Consider the following 8,313-nt stretch of genomic DNA (forward strand, 5'->3'; position numbering starts at 1 on the left):
GGCACGCGGCGCTGTAGGTCACGCATAATGTCACTCACGAGGAATGCCCCCTCCCCCTCCCCGTCTCCCGAACAGGGGAAACTTTTGTCTAGCGAGGGAGGGGGTGCGGGGCCGGGTCCCCGCTTCAGGAAGGGGAAGGCAGCCCGACCGGTTTTCTCCGGGCTGCGAGCGGCCCGGTCTGCAGCTCCTTCTTCCCTAGGTTCCCAGGAGCCAGGAGCACCCGTCTGGACGCTGCCCGTTCACCCCCGGGGACCAGGTGAGGAGGGGGCGCCCGTGGACCGTGGGACGGTGGGTTCTGGGGCCGGCGGGCAATCTGGGGGCTGGCCTCCTGGCTTTTCCCCAGATGTGAGCACCTGGGTCAGCCAGGAGCCATGCCGGGGTGAGGAGATACACTCCAGAAGCCTGGGGTAGTACTGGCCCCTGGTCTGGGGTTCAGACTGACCTGGGTGTCTGTCACTTTCCAGCTGTGTGATCTTGGGCTGGTTCCTTACCTGCTCCTAACCTCAGTTTCCCCACCTGTGAAATGGGCAGAAGATAGTATCTGCCAGAATAAGGATGAAATAAGAACTTGTGGGGCCTCAGTACACAGTGGCTTGTTTATATTCAACAAGTACTTATTGCATGTTTACTGTGGGCCAGACAGGGGGCTAATTGACTTACATATGTGATCTCATTTAATTCTTTGACATGACTATTAACCACACGTTACAGAGGGGGAAACTGAGGCACAGAATGGCACAGGTCAAGTAGGTGGGAAGTAGTGGAACTTGGATTTGACTCCCCTCCCCCAGCCCGAGTCTCAGCTAACAGGGCTCTATAAGGTCCTGCTATGACTGAGCGCACAGTTTCATTTTCAGTTGGAATTGTGAGGACACCTGCTCCCTCTCCCCACTCCCCTTACCCCCAAGTGATGCTCCTTCTGGCGGTACTGGCGCGGGTGAGGTCTTTTGCCCTGGCTCTTGCTGTGGCAGCTGGAGCAGGAGGGGAACTCAGTTGGAGCCTGGGCCTGGAGCTCCGTGATGGTCCAGTTTCTCTTGCTGCCTGGATACCTGGCAGGAACTCTCTCCCAGTTGGGGTGGTGCAGGGAGGAGCCCATCTCCCTGGCTTTGGCTGGGGACAGCTGGTGGCTTTGTCAACAGACCTCTCCCCAGCACCCAGGGGAGTGCAGTGGCTTTCATCTCCATTAGACCAGGTCACTTTCAGATCAGCAGGGGGCAGAGGTGCGGCCCAGAATTAAAGCCCTGGGGGTGATGAGAGCTCTAAGGCCAAGGCACTGACATCTCAGCGTCCTCATGTGTGACTCATCAGCAGTCCTCAGTGCTAAGCTTATGGGCTGCTCTAGGTACCCCAGCCCCAGAGGTCCTTGAGGATAGTAATGAGGAGTGGACTTTGAGCCAGTGTCAGGACTGCAGAATCCTTGTGGAAAATGCACTCGTGTATGGGTTTTTGAGCCTAGGACACACGGCGGGTCCTCATTAAATACCCTGCAAGTGAATTAGTGGGGTGGCCCAGACTTCCACTGGCTTTAGTGCCCTGTGCAGGGGGTGCCATCTCATGATTGCTGATTGGGCTTTGATTGGGGGCTTTGAGTAATTTCTTAAACAAAGGAAAGCAAATTGTTCATAAATGACATCCTAAAACAATGGAGGGGGGTAGATAACGAAAGAAATTCTTGGAAGATGGAAGTTTGTGTATTGCTGTTCTAACTGCTCTGAGGGCAGGTCCAGCACTGTCTTGGACTTGCAGGGCCCATAGGCGTTTCCTGGGTCCTGAGAATAGGGCCTCGGGGTGGACAGTTCACCTTCATTTGTAGGAATGCCACTGGAAAGTTTACTACTCGCTGGACTTTAACTCAGGGAAATGGGTAGAGGGGCCGGAGGGCTGAAGGGAGTCCTGAGCGATGGGGATGACCCTTGGCATGTGGTCAGACTTTCCTGTCATCATGATCAGAGCAGGGGGAGAGGCCTCTTGGATAATCAGTAGGTGAAGGGAGGGAGCCAGCAAGCAAGAAAAGATGGAGAGCTGGCCTCCCATCAACAAGGGGGTACGCACGGAACAGTTTTGCAACCACAAGATGAACATGTGAGCAGAAGTAAGAAATCATAGGCTGGGTTTGGCCTAGGGGCCAACTGGGAAACTCTGCATCTGAGAAAGTCTCCTGAGAAAACTTAGAAATGACCTCTGGCCTCCCTCTGCCCTGGGCTGTTGACCCATCTGCCATCCTTTGGGACTAAAACCAGGCCTGAAAGTCCCTAAGACGGGACAGAGGTTGGAATTTGCTCTGGGGTATAGCTGGAAATACCTGGACTGTTTGGAAGGGTTGGACATTCTTTACTTGAAATGGAAAGTTAGAGTATCTTGTTAAATAGCTGTGGACAAGGGTGATGGAGACATGAAATGGGCAAAAGGTGCTGCTGGCTCCTGACTGGAGAGGCTGCCGATCTGATGGGGGAGGGAAGACAAGGATCAAGTGATGGCGAAGGTGATCAGTGATGGATGGGCTTTGTAAGGTCAGTGGAGGGGAAAGCTCCTCCGCTGCTGATGTCTGTCCGCAGAGCTTCCTGGGGGAGGAAGCATTGGTGAGGCGCAGACTGGGAGCGGGCAGTGAGAGATAAGATCGGGGCGGATAGCTTGCAGTGTGCCCCGGAGTTTGGATTTTATCCTGAAGCCGGTGGGGAGGACAGAGGGTTGTAAGTAGCTCGTTGAGTCGATGCCTGTTGCGCTGCCTTGTGCCAGGCTTCTTACAGATGCCCCATTGAAATCTCACAATACCCCTTCAAAGGAGCTGCTGCTGGCGGCCACCCCCACCCTGCCCCGTGTTCAGATGGGGAAATGGAGGCTCAGAGGGATCGCAGAGCTATATTTGAACACAGGCCTGAACTGTTTCTGTTCTATTGTGCTGCTCCTCTCAGGTCACTTGGCCGAAGATGGTGGCAAGACTGGCTGGGTGGAAACCAGCTCAGAAACGCTAGTCCAGCAGAGAGATGGCCAGAGTGTGACTCGAGCTACGGAACGGAGAGGGAAGGAGGGGAGGCTGCAGGACCTTGTAGCTGCCTTGGGGACTGGGGTCATCACAGGTGGTCTAAGATTTGGGGAAGGGCTGTTCCGTGGCAGTGTCACTGCTTTCAAGTCCCTGCAGGGTTCTCTTTGTGCAGAGGGCGTAGTCTTGTCTTGTGTGGCTCCTGGGGGCACAGACAGCATCAAGAGTGACAGGGAAGCTAATGGGAATAAGCTCCTTGGTGAGGAGATAGATCCCCATCCCTGAAGGTCTGCAGAGAAGCTGGAGAGTTGGAGAGGCTGCAGGAAGCGTGTACCAGGAGGGTCAGGCCTGGGTGACCTCTATCAGTTCCCAGTTTACCCGAGAATATTAGCATTGGCGGGGGTGGGGTGGGGGGTGCTTGGCCCACTTCCACCCTGCTTTTCTCATAGCTTTTCAGAACTGCCCCTTCTTGTACATCTCAGGATGTTCCTCATAAATGCCAGGCCTGCAGGGCTCCGCCTAGGAGAGTCCTTGCCCCGTGGAATATACTCAGCCCAGCCTACCTTCTAGAGGCCTCTCAGGATGTGTGGATCAGCCACCGGAGCCTGTGCTGGCAGAGACTGATTTCACAGAGGACTGAACCTTTTTCTTCCATTTCCCAATCTGTGAAATGGGTTCAATTTCTCTTTCCTCAAATATGAGGAAATAAGGCTGCATCATGAATCAGGCTGAATCAGCAGGGGTTGGAGGAAAGGGCTGGCAGGTTTGAGGAGTGGGAGGGGTGGGGGCAGGGTAATCCCTCCCTTCCCTGCAGCAGAGGCTAAAGCAGGCTCTGCTGATCTTGGGAGGTTTGGAGCTCCGTGGAAGGGGCAGACATGATTGTCTTGGACCATGTGGCCTCAAGGCTAGTCTGTCACCAAAGGAGTCAAATTGGGGATGAAGCTCTCTTCTAGATGGAGGATAGTTTGTGTTAAGTTGCTTCCTGGCCCTTTTTATTACTACCTGTTTTATTTTTAGATACAGATCAGAGTTATTAAATTTTAAAATGTGTATCACAAATGAACATGTATTTACTGGAAGGCAAGGTATGGGAGGTGGCTGGCTAGGTAGTGCCCTGTCTCCCATTGGCTGCTCTTCTCCCTCCCTCTGTGTTCCCTTTCCCTTGCTACACCCCCACATCCCTGCTAATAGCGGGGATGCTGCAGCCTAGTCGCTTCCCCTTAACCCCCCAAATCCTTCTCACCAGTGCCCAGCTCCAGTGTCACCTCTACATGCAGTCATTCCTAATTCTGCAGAGTTGGCATTGCCTACTCCCTGCTTTATATATGCAGAACCTGTTATCTGGCCGTCTCGTGGGCCCTTCACATACCTGGCTTTGAATTTCGGTTCCTCAGGAACATGTCTCATCTTCCCTAGGCTCTGTGCCCAGAAACAGGGGCTGCGTGTGGCCCATTTCTGCCCCAGCAGAGGTGGGCAGCATTGCAGAGTGGAATAGAAAGTCCTGGGTTCAAATCCCATTACTGCCACCATTGGCTGTGGGATCCAGAGCGAGTTACCCAAATCTCTCTTGGCATCAGTTTCCTCAATTGCAGGAGGAGGAGAGTAAGAATCCTGCTTTGCTAGGGAGGTTGAGCAGATCACGGTAAGGGCCCAGTAAGTAGGAACTGTTAAAGATAACAGTGGTTGTTATTATTGTTTGTTTACATCTGGGAAGCGATCTGTTCTTTCGAGATGAAGGGAAGGCTCCCGGGAGTTTGAGTTCCTGAACTTTCTGTCTCAAGGCTTGTTCGGGTGATCAAACTGAGGCCGGAGAGATGGGGCAATCTGCCTGGGGTATGGGAGCTGCTGGCTTATTCGGGAAGCCTGGCAGGATTTCCGCTCTTTGTCACACCTGTTTTTCCTCTTCTCTCCTTTCATTCAGGATAAGGTGCTCAAGTTCTGTAAGGCCATGTTCAGCGGTATCTCAAACAGTGTGCCAAAGATGACCTGGCTGGCAGGCGCTGGGCTGCCCTCAAGCCAGGGACCCAAGGCCCGGACTGTGTGCACTAAGGCCTGGAGCCTCCAGAAGCCTCCTGCCCAGTCTCCCGGTGCCCTAGGAAGTGGGGGAGGATGGTGGCAGGGAGAGGTGACCTAGGCCAGGTCTAGGACACAGCAGAGGCTGGGAACTAGGCTCTGGGGCTAGACAGTCTGGGTTCAAGTCCCTGCTGGGCCACTTCCTACTTGAGGGACGTGGGGCAAGCTGTTCAGTTTCTTCAGAGTACAAAGGGGACCATAATTGTCCCCCTTTCACAGCATTTAGGGAGATAATTCAGGAAGGTGCTGAGTTATGGTGATTGTTATACTGATGATGTTATTGACTGAGGAGCTCTCTTTACCCTCCCTCCAACAGCAGTAGGAGATAGGCACGGTGTCATCCCCTTTAGCAGATGTGATAGCTAAGTCTTAGCGAGGGGCACAGCTCAGCCTGATTACTGTCAAGGTCTGCTGGTTTCTGAGGGGCTGCTCTGGCCAGAGGAGGCACCAGAAATGAGGAAGCGAACCAGCAGAGCTAGCCAGGATGGCAGGCTGTCTGGAGGTGTGGGGCAGAATCCTGGTGCTCACGTGGTTGGGATATGGTGGAGACTCTGGCCTGGTTCAGACCTGAGGTCTGCTAGCTCCACAAAGCAGGGTGTGGATTCCCATCACCCCGAGGCCAGCCAAGGATCGGCCTGTCCGGGCAGGTCCAGGATGGCGGTCGGTGAAGGTTTGCTGTAGTCATTGCGCAGCTGCGGCCACCTCTGGTTTACCCTACCTGCCCAGGCAGAGGCCAGGTGAGAAGAAATGAATGTTGTCATCCGGGCCTCACTCATGCTTCACCCTCTGCCCAGCTTCTCCTCCTCTCCTCTTTACATCTGGGCAGCTCCTGCTCTTATGGGAGTGTCAGCATCACCTCTTTACGGAAGCTCTCCCTGATTCACCTGCAGGTTAAGTTAGTGGTTCTCAAAAGTTGGTCTCTGGACCAGTTGCATCAGCATTACCTGGAAACTTGTTAGAAATGCAAATTATCTAGCCCCACCCAGACCTACTGAATCAGAAACAGGTGAGGAGGAGTGAGAGCGGGGGAGAACCAGGATCAGCAGCCTGTTTTAAGACCTCCAGGCAATTCTGATGCCGGCTAAAGTTTGAGAAACACTGGTTAGTTAATTTAGAAAATTCGATGCTTCTCTCCTTGGGCTGTCAGCATATTCAGACACCTAGCAAATGTGGGGGAGCCAGCGGAAAGCCCCGTTTCTCAATACTCTGTCTTCAAGGAGCCACCATCTTGTAAGAGCTTTCTGACCCCAGCAAACAATCTTGTGATGCAATGATGGGTTTCAGCAGAACCCCAACTGGATTACCGGAGACAGTGCTAGGGCCATGTGAGGAAGGCAGGGTTGGGGGATTTGAAAGTGGGGGGTGTTTTGTGAGTAGCAAGGATGGATGCCAGGAACAAGCTGACCGTGTTCTGGGGCTGGGGCCAGAGCTGGTTGGACAGAGTGTGGGTCCTGCTTCAGACACGGCTGGGTGCTGGGGGCGGGGGTGTGAGGAGTGGACATGTGTGTGTGATTACAGTGGCCAGATGAGAGGGCCAAGGGGCCTTAGCCGTCACCGGTCCAGTGGTTTTAAGCGTCTCAATAATTTCAATGATGATGATCGTATAATTGCCACTCAAATTTACTGGGAGCTTATCAGTGCTTGTTAGGCACTTCCACGTAATCGTATCTGGAGTAATCCCCAGAATAATCCTATAAAGCAGGCACTAGTATTGTCCCCATTTGTAGATGAAAATGCTGAGGCCATATAGCCATCGGGTGGTAGGTCTAGGAATTCTATAGGATTTCTGTAGGGGTGCTTAGAAGCATGATCTCCTTGGGAAAAGGGCAGTGGGGATTGTCCTGGAGTGTTTGTGTAGTAGGCACAAGTTAGATTGCTTTTCTAAAGAGACAGGCGTATACATTCTATCCAGTGGGTGAATCGGGCTTGGTGGATTGGGCTGGGGTGGTTAGGGCTCAAGCCTCCAGGTTGGGGCCTCTGCAGGCACTGTCACTCTTCCTGTCTTATGGATGGGCCATCTGAGCACAGAGAGGCTTGGTGCTGGGCTCCAGGCCCCACTCTGAGGGCAGGAGGTAAAATAAGAGGAAAAAGTAGATCTCTGGTTCTAGCAGGAAGGGTGTGGGGTGAAGATCAGAGCCCGCTGTCTACCCTGCTGTTTGTTCCTGCCTCAGTCTCCCCAAGGTATTGATTGCCCAGGAGCCCACGGGCTTTCCTGACACAATGCTCCCCTTCATTTCCTAGCGGGAAACTGAGGCCCAGGGAGGAGCAGGGACTCACCCACACAGGCCCACACACGGTGTCTCGATTGGGACCAGAGCTCAGACCAGAGAAGGGTTTGTTTCCCCAAAACTGCCCCTGTTCCCCACCCCCCATCTTTGGCAGGCTGGGCAGCCAGAGCCCTCAGGGTGGCCCAGAGCAATGCTTGGGGGGCAGAGATGGGTGTGTGCTGGGGAGAAAGCTGCCAAGGAGGGGTGGGGCAGCGTCCAAGAGGAAGAGCGCCAAGAAGCCCAAACCCCAGACGGAAACCAAATGTATTTTCTCGGTCCTCAGAGGATATTTGGAACAATGGAAGTAGGAAGGGGGAAGTTGGACTATAAAAAGGGCTTCTTGATATAAAAAAAAAAAAGTAGAGTCTTTAAGTTTGACTTTTGTTTTTCTGGAGGATGTTTATGTAACTTCCCGGAGCAAGATCCCAGGGCCCCGTGAAGTTTGTTGGGCTGTTTCTAGGCTCAGGCTCTGGAGCTGGGAAGGACTTGACAGGGACATCTCCCCATTGTACAGTTGGTGGAACTGAGGCTCTCAGAGGGGGGGGGGCTGCTTGAGGTCAAACAGTAAGGCCGTGGAAGACTTGGGACTAGAGCAGCTGTGGGCAAACTACGGCCCGCGGGGCGGGTCCAGCCCCTTTTAAAAGGAAAAAAACAAAAAAAAAAAAAAAAACACACCCCCACAAAAAAAAAAAACAGCCTGAGGACAGAGTTTGGCAGTATTTGTATTTCTCCTGGTTAATTGTGAATCCCTGGGAGGGTTGTCTACTAAGAGAGGGCAGAGGTCCTACTGAAGGCCAACCCTTTATGAGAGATGCTATGGATCAGTCATCCAAGAGGCTCAGTCTTGGGTCATGACATACAGCCACTTGCTCCAGGGAAGATGGCAAGGGGCTCTATTGTTAATGGCAGTATGTGCAGAAGCCAAGACAGCGACAAAGGCCACCACACGAATGCTGCAGGAGAGGCTGGATGCATCAGTGGCCTGTGTGTGTG

General features: G+C 53.3%; 1 protein-coding gene across 1 annotated transcript in view; it reads left to right on the forward strand.

The window, feature by feature from the left end:
- The first annotated feature begins 84 nt into the window (after positions 1 to 84).
- Positions 85 to 8,313, forward strand: part of NDST1 (N-deacetylase/N-sulfotransferase 1) — a 52,327-nt gene continuing 44,098 nt past the window's right edge. Inside the window, exon 1 of the mRNA XM_006766256.2 lies at positions 85 to 256. The gene's annotated coding sequence lies outside the window, so the exon portion shown is untranslated. The remainder of the gene's footprint in view (positions 257 to 8,313) is intronic.

Source organism: Myotis davidii, unplaced genomic scaffold, assembly GCF_000327345.1.
Source record: "Myotis davidii unplaced genomic scaffold, ASM32734v1 scaffold18, whole genome shotgun sequence".
In the NCBI taxonomy this organism is placed as follows: Eukaryota; Metazoa; Chordata; class Mammalia; order Chiroptera; family Vespertilionidae; genus Myotis; species Myotis davidii.